This window comes from Pteropus medius, unplaced genomic scaffold, assembly GCF_902729225.1.
Source record: "Pteropus medius unplaced genomic scaffold, Ma_sr-lr_union100, whole genome shotgun sequence".
NCBI classification, from domain to species: domain Eukaryota; kingdom Metazoa; phylum Chordata; class Mammalia; order Chiroptera; family Pteropodidae; genus Pteropus; species Pteropus medius.
Window position 1 is genome coordinate 33,049,906 of NW_024351730.1, and position 8,192 is coordinate 33,058,097.

The following is an 8,192-nucleotide window of genomic DNA, read 5'->3' on the forward strand; positions in this document are numbered from 1 at the left end:
GAAGTTTTGAAAAACTTTAGACCAAAATAACTAGGAATTATTTTCCTCTCCCCAAAAGGAGCAGGAACAGAATAGAATAGTTCAGTCACAGATAAAAATATCATTGTGTTCTCACAGTGATCCATTCACTGCGGCTTGCAAACAAATCCTCTAGAGAATGAAACAAGTCAACAACACAATGTTCCCAAGAGCTCTACTCTGAACAGGGATTTTGGGTTCATATGCTAAGAAAAAGGGGGGAAAAAGTCAATTCCTACGAGGCACGCATGTAGCTCAGCAAAATGGTATAAAGTCTAAAATTCGCCAACACTTTAAGCGTGTTTTCCATTAGTTGGCACAGTCCCAGCTCGAGCACAAAGCACTGCCTTACAGAGCACTTTACCACAAGGTGCTTCCCTTCCAAGTCCATTTTCTTAGGCTTTGCCACTGGCTATCCCCCTCTCTCCTCTACTCTTTCCTTCTTTTCCTCCCTAGTTCCCCCACCCCCCTTCAAAGAGATAAAGAAATATCCATGGGGAGAAACGCTTGTCTTTTGCACAGTTTAATTCCCAGGCACCTCCCTGTGTGAGGCCCCAGGCAAAGCCCCTAGTCAGGGACTGCTCTTTTGAGCTTCCATCACTGGCCCTTTCATCTTCTCCCAGGTTTCAAGGAGCTGGGTCCCAGCTCCTGCCTCCCTAGCACTTTTCTCAGTTGAAACCACTGAATCTTTCCTCACCATCCTAACTCCATCTCCCTGTCCTCAGGCAGATGTGAACTGCAACAAAGATACTCAAGCTGCGACAGACCAACACCTAGGCTTGGCATCAAAGCACATTAACTTCTTGTTTTCTAAAAAATCCTGTTCTGGTAAGTGGACTCTTACCTTTTCCCCAGGCGACAATCCTCTTTGACCTTTCTCACTGGGTTTCTGCGTGGTTTCCTCATCTCATTCACGTATACTGATTGGAATTGTCCCACCCCCATCAGCCTGAGATGACCAGGAGCAAACCTGTTGTCTGGCATAATCAGGCTTACTGATCCAACACAAGGAAGGAGACCACACACCAGAGCAACCTTGGGTGTCTCAGCAAACAAAGGAAAAGATAAAACTGCTGTAGGATTTTGATTTTAGGAAAGGGTGGTATTTAAATGAAGTTTGAGAGGCTCAAAGCAAAATCGGACTGTGGCTAAAGGGATCAACACCAAGTTTGGATTGTGAAGTAGACCCAGGCTCCTATGTCCTTATTGTCCTTATCAAGTGCAAAGTTAAGATAGATGTGGACTGTTGTAGCCAGAGACCTCTTATCTGAAACTCTGTACCTGGGTTGTAAATTGAGACTGATTCTCTGTGTCGAAGTGCCTTTAGGCCTTCCTAAAAATCCCTTTCTGGTAGAGTGGGGTGTTTTATTTTTACTGATATCATTTTAAACAGCATGATCTCTGATAATATATAATATTAGAGAATAAATTTCTTCAGTGATTAATAAAGCAGTAGTCATTCAGAGTAGGGGGTTCTTATGACATTTTACTGCTTCAGTGTTCTTGAGAGAGAGATAATTTTCTATTAAGTTCATAGCTGACTGTTAATCCAGTCTGATAAAAGCTGGGTAGATTTTTACTTTCTCAGTATAAGCTCATTTTTACTTTCTCAAGAGATATGTTTCTGCTAAAACCAAGCCTCTGCTTATCTTGCTAGTCTTTTCCCAAATTCTGGCAGAACACCCAGATGCCTGCCTACTCTTTAAATATTGCCCATTCCAGATCACCACTTGTTGGACTTTGCATCACTCCCATGATTTCTGTTTCTTTTTTGATGATTACTCTCTACACCCTGAACACACATTGTTATGTCCTATTAGTTTCAGTGTTTTGCAACTGATTTCCCTGTTTCTAACTTGCAGCACGGCAAAACTGCTCCACTGTCATTTCTCGCTTGTCTCATGCAAATGGGGAGACTCATGCTCTGTCTCCTTTCTGTCTGTCCCTTCTGCAACAAGGAGTCCATCCTAATTGGTCAAGTTATGGTATTTAACTGTTTCCATCTCTAAACTGAACTCAGGTTCTTTTCTGAAATTCAGGTTGTTGTGCCTTAACTTCGTAGATGTTTTTTTTTTTTTCTTGTGAGTCTCTTTGACTCTGGGTTTCTGAAGTTTGTTGACATATTTCTCCTCACTTTTTGTGGTTTGTTTAAAGGACATTTAAGAGCTTGATGTTTATAGCTGGATCTTGATTTTATGTTTCGATAAAGCTCAGATCTTCACCTACCATTATCTGCCAGTAGTTGGGACTAATGGACTTAATAGTTGGGACTATTTCATTTTCAAGAATATAAATGAGTAAAGTAGCCATTTTGTTTAACTAAGGAATCTTATTCTAGTCCTCTTTTCCATTCTGACTAGACTCAGGACAAACAAGATAAGGAAAAAACACCACAAAATGAACCATCAGAAACAGTCAGAAAAACAAATCCACAAGATTCTTTGCGGCTTTTCACTAGAAAGAGAAAGGCTGCTATCTTGAAGCAAAATGGTCATTGATAAGTAAACTTACCCTAGACCTATCAGATAGGTAAATGACAGCTCAATAATATTAACGTTGTGTATAAACTTAGTCACGTGTTTTTTTCCTCGTTTCACTTACCTATTCTCAGAGGAATGTTTGATGGAGAAATGTCCCCAATTTTGAATGTCTGTGGCTGGAGCTTTGGCAACACCATTGTCAATTCTAACTTTTTAGAGCTCTTGAAATAATTTTATTAACCTACATATGTTTATAGTATCTATAACATTGCTAATCAAAGTGTGACCGGTAGAGTGACTGGTAGAATAGCCTATAAATGGTCAGAAATATAGAAATTGAGAGTAAGAATTCATAATCTTTATAGCAATTTGACATTGCCATGAAATTTTTCTAGTAATTAATTTTCATTGTATTTATATAAGCAGAAATCGAGGAAACTTGTGGGAATGGATACTAAGAATGTGGTATAATGATAGAAGGAAGATAAAGTTGGATTAGGCTGAATTTATGGACATGGACCCACTAAACAAGATTCTGCATTTACTGTTGCAGTGTGGGGAGTCAGAAAGGACTCTAAGAGTTTGGTTGGCTGATTGACTGAAACATGAATGAAAAGGTGGTTTTAAGTGAGCAAACTGGAAATATTTGGCCTCCCTTGGTTTAATGTAGAGGAAGGGATTCAGAGACTTAGGGGACTGGAATGCTGAAGTGGATTTGTCATTTAAGACCTACTCGCCTACAGTAAGAGGGTCCAGAAGACACAGCTTTCATCAATACTTTGAGAAATCAGTTTCTGAGGGGAGAGCTAGCATCACTGAAGAGTAAGGGTAATTAGATCTTGGGATGGCAGGTGGCACTCAACTGCCAAAGACAAGTTGAGAGTGGTTACTCCAATAGATAGCAGAGTCAAAATAGTAATCAGATTAGTCTGACTTGCACAGACCTATTGTGTTGGCTAGTTAATCATGGTGTTCCTAGAAGTGAAATAGATGGTGAGTTTACTAAATTATTACTTTATTTGTATAAGCAGAAAAGTTCTTCACCAAGTGAACAAAAGTCTAACTCAAATAATAAAAACAGAGAGGTATATAGTCCTTCAGTCAATTCCCAGACTTGAGACAGTATATAGACCCAAAACTCCTTGAATGAAGGGGAGACCAGGTCCCCTTGAGGAAAAACTCCAGTTTTTCTACCAAAAATTTATACTGTTAATCTTCCTCCCAGTCTTCCCCAAAGGGATCAATGACCTTTTCCCAGGTTAACTGTACATCACTGGGGAAAAGGAAACAATCAGACCTGTGGGGACTCCTTGACACTGGCTCTGAATTGACACTAATTCCAGGAGACCCAAATTGTCACTGTGGCCCACCAGACATATACATTCACTTTCTGCCTTCACTATACCTATCAGTTCTCCAGCCCTCTGTCATAATTTAGTTTGTAGGGACTTTGATTGCCTTTCCTTTTCAAAAGATATCCTGGTCCACTGCATTTATGCACTGATGATATTAGGCTGATTGGACACAGTGTGTAAGAAGTAGTAACTACTCTAGAGTTATTAGAAAGACATTTGTGTCTCAGAGTGTGGGAAATAAATCTTACTAAAAATCTTACTGAAAAAGATGAGATAGGGAGATAAAAAGAAAGCAATATAGGGCAGTGCTGTCTGATTTATCTCTACCATTTTTTAAAACCTAATAAATGGTTCAACTTAAGTAATAATAACGTGGAATTTCTGGGAATTCAGTAGTGTGGGGCATATTGAAAAATTCCTTCTATGATGAAAGATAAGTTGTTCCATCTGGCTCTTCCTATAACCAAAAAAGAGACATAATGCCTCTTTGGATTTTGGAGGCAATAAACTCCTCATTTGAGTGTGTTATTCCAGTTCATGTACTGAATGACCCAAAAAGTTGCTAGTTTTCGGTGGGGCCAAGAAGAAGAGAAAATTCTGCAACAGCTCTCACTTATTGTACAAGCTTCTCTCCCATTGATCTCCCATTTGATCCAGTAGATCCAGTGGAGCTTAAAGTGTCAGTGGCAGATAGGCCTGCTGTTGGAACCTTGGGCAGGCCCCTATAGGTGAATTGCAGCATAGGCTTTTAGAATTCTGTAGCAAGATTCTGTCATTATTTGCAGATAACTACCTCCTTCTGACAAACATCTCTTGGCCTGTTACTGGGCTTTCAAAGAGACTGAACACTTGACCTGAATCAACAAGTTACCATCAGGAACTGAGCTTCCCATCAGGAACTGGGTGTTATCTGACCACGAAGCCGTTATTTATGAGTCTAGGAATTAAGGGGTGAGGATGGGAGTTACCCCTAGTGACCCACTAGCATGTTTGCTTTCTGTTTTTGTGACTTTATGTTTTGCTGGTCTGGAGGTCTTAGTTACAGAGAGAGGAATGCGTCCACCGAGAGGCACAATAATGATTCCACTGAACTAGGGGTTAATACTGCCACCTGACCACTTGGAGCTCCTCATGCCTGTCAAACAACTGGTAAATAAGAGAGTAATGGTGTTGGCGGGGGTGACCGATCATAAATACCAAGGGGAAATTGAATTATTATTCCATAGTGGAGAGTATGTCTGAAATGTAGGCGATCCATTAGGGTATCTCTTAGTATTACCATGTCCTATGATGAAGGTTAATAGAAAACTACAATCGCCCAATCCAGGCAAGACTACAAATAACCCAGATTCTTCAGGAATGAAGGTTTGGGTGACTCCACTAGGTAAAGAATCACACCAGCTGAGGTGCTTGCTGAAGGCAAAAGGAACACAAAATAGGTAGTAGAAGAAGGTAGTTATAAACACCAGCTATGATCACATGACCAGTTACAGAAACGAAGATTGTAATTACCACGAGTTTTTTCTCCTTAATTTGTTACACATACATGTGTGTGTGTGTGTGTGTGTGTGTGTGTATGCTGTATAATTTCTTTGTTTTCTTTCTTCTCTTGATCTCTTATCATATAACATAAGATGTATTTACTTTATGTCAGTATTTAAGTATTGTTAATTTCACATCCTGGGGCTTCTGGGCCTCTATAATCATGTGAACCTATTCTTATAATACATCTCCTTTTACATGTATATCTATATTTATCCTATTAGTTCTGGCAAACCCTGACTAATACAATGGGTGAAAAGGAGGGAATTCTGAGTAAGATGAATCACTGATTAGAAACAGAATGTATTGAGGGGTACAATGAATAGATGAATGTGCCTGATGTATAGGATTAATAGAGAAGTTATGAAAAAGATGAGATAGGGAGATAAAAAGAAAGCAATATAGGGCAGTGCTGTCTGATTTATCTCTACCATTTTTTAAAACCTAATAAATGGTTCAACTTAAGTAATAATAAATATGGTATTGGACAAACCTATTCATTCTTTTAAATTATGCAAAGAAAGGAATATTATCTTTTTTTCAGATTGCCTAATAGGTGTCTGTCTGGCCCTAATGATATTAACGGATAATACAAGGTGAAGTTATTAAGGGAACCTAGACAAAGAGGAGAGAAGGAAGTTGAAGAGTAGAAGAACAAAATGCAAAATATTAAAAAGTTAAAATTAATTCATAAGGGGAGAAGCAGCATTAGAGTATTAGAAATAGGATAAGAAAATATTTTAAAATAAGCACATAGATCATAATTGATATTTATGTGTGTAATTACATGTGTGTTCAGGAGAAGAACCTAGTAGACTAATAGATATTCTACTGATAAAAGAAGGAAGGAAATTTTTTGGCCTACAATTGATGGGAATATAGGAAAGCTTCGAGAAGATTAATGATTTTCACATCTGTATTTAACTAGACGTCTTGGTTCATGTGGATTCTTAAACAAATAGATCAGATCAAGGACTGAGGACATGATAATATTACATTAAACTTAATGCATATCTAAGTGAAATGTTTACCTGTCTATGTAATAATTACTGCTGTCAAAGGTGGTAATGATTATTATGCTCTCATTCATCAAATACAGATACCCCAGAATGGCAAAACACAGTTGATGTAACTGCTAGACAAGTCAAAAATCCATTTCATTACCACCTTTTCTTACTATCTTTTGTCATGTAGATAGTACATTTGATGAATATTTTTGTACATATAAATGAGATTTTAAGAGATATAATATATGTATAATCTGGTTTGCCAAAATTACATATATTATAAGCAAAGTGAAATAACAATGAGTCTAAGCGAAATAAATATGAGTGAAAATAAGAATAAAACATTTGGAAGAAAATATGATTTATTATGTATGTTTGTATCCAGAACCAAAAAATATAAGCCTGACATGTTATGGAATCTGACATGCTTTGAGCTCATCACTTTCTAGATATTATTAGATGTTGTTAGTAAAAGTTTTCACACCACTGGTCTGTCATTGACAGTAAGATATATCTTAAAAGACTGACTTTCAGATTAAACTACTCTTTTCCAGGCCAGTCTTTCTTTTCACAAGCTGAAAGCTGACTCTTTTGGGATCCCTTCAATTGGCCTACAGAGGGGTATAGAAAGGAAATCCCAAGTAGTACAACTTGGAGAACTGATACTACTTGGAGAATCTATTCTAAGCATTATTTTAGGTTGGCAAAGAAAAATGTGGGACATGATGTACTCAGTGTTATCCATTTTCATTCTACTACCAATTTTCTCCAAAATCAGAACATCCTGAGGTCTCTAGATTGGAAAAGAATCAAATTGTGTGGCAGACTGAAATCAGTCTTTTTCAAGTAACTAAATTGTAGTATTGTAAAGTCCCAAACAGTTTCTAAATAGCCGGTTGCAATTTTTAAATGTTATTACAAATAATAAAATTAAAAAAAATTTTTATCCACTCCCAAGTCTCAAAACAAAGAATTTAAATTCCTTTATGGAAAAAAGATTAAAAAAATTACAAACACTTGTTTACTTAAGATCAGAGTGGTAAAATTGCATCATGAGCTCACAGAGAGTTATTCTTAATGATCATATGCAATGTTAATTTTCAAAAAATGAAAATTTTTATTAAAGATTTTTTAGTATGAAATATAATACACAAACCCCAAAGCATAAAACAATTGTATAACTTTAAAGTAAATGCTTGCGTAGCCACCAATTAGGAGTTTTTCATAGTGTTTTGTTTTTGGTACCATTATGAATGCATAAACTCATGGATTTAAACATATTAGAAGTGACATTAATTTAAAAAAATATTTAAAACTTTTATTGTAAAAATAATCACAGATACAGAAAACACAAAAAGAAAGGAAGAAGTAAAGCTACCACTATCTTCAGATGGCATGGTACTATATATAGAGAACCCTAAAGAATCCACCAAAAAATTAAGAGATTAATAAATGAATTTGGTAAAGTAACAGGATACAAAATTAATATACAAAAATTTGTTGCTTTCTATACACTAATAAGTGATCAGAAGAGACATTAAAACAATCCCATTTACAACTGAATCAAAATGAATAAAATACCTAGAAATAAATTTAATCAAGGAGGTGAAATACACGTACTCTGAAAACTGTAAGACATTGAAGAAATAAATTGCAAAGGATACAAATAAATGGAAGACTATATTGTATTCATAGATTGGAAGGATTAATATTGTTAAACTGACTATACTACCTAAGGCAATTTACAAATTTAATGCAATCCCTATCAAAATACCAATGGCATTCTTTTG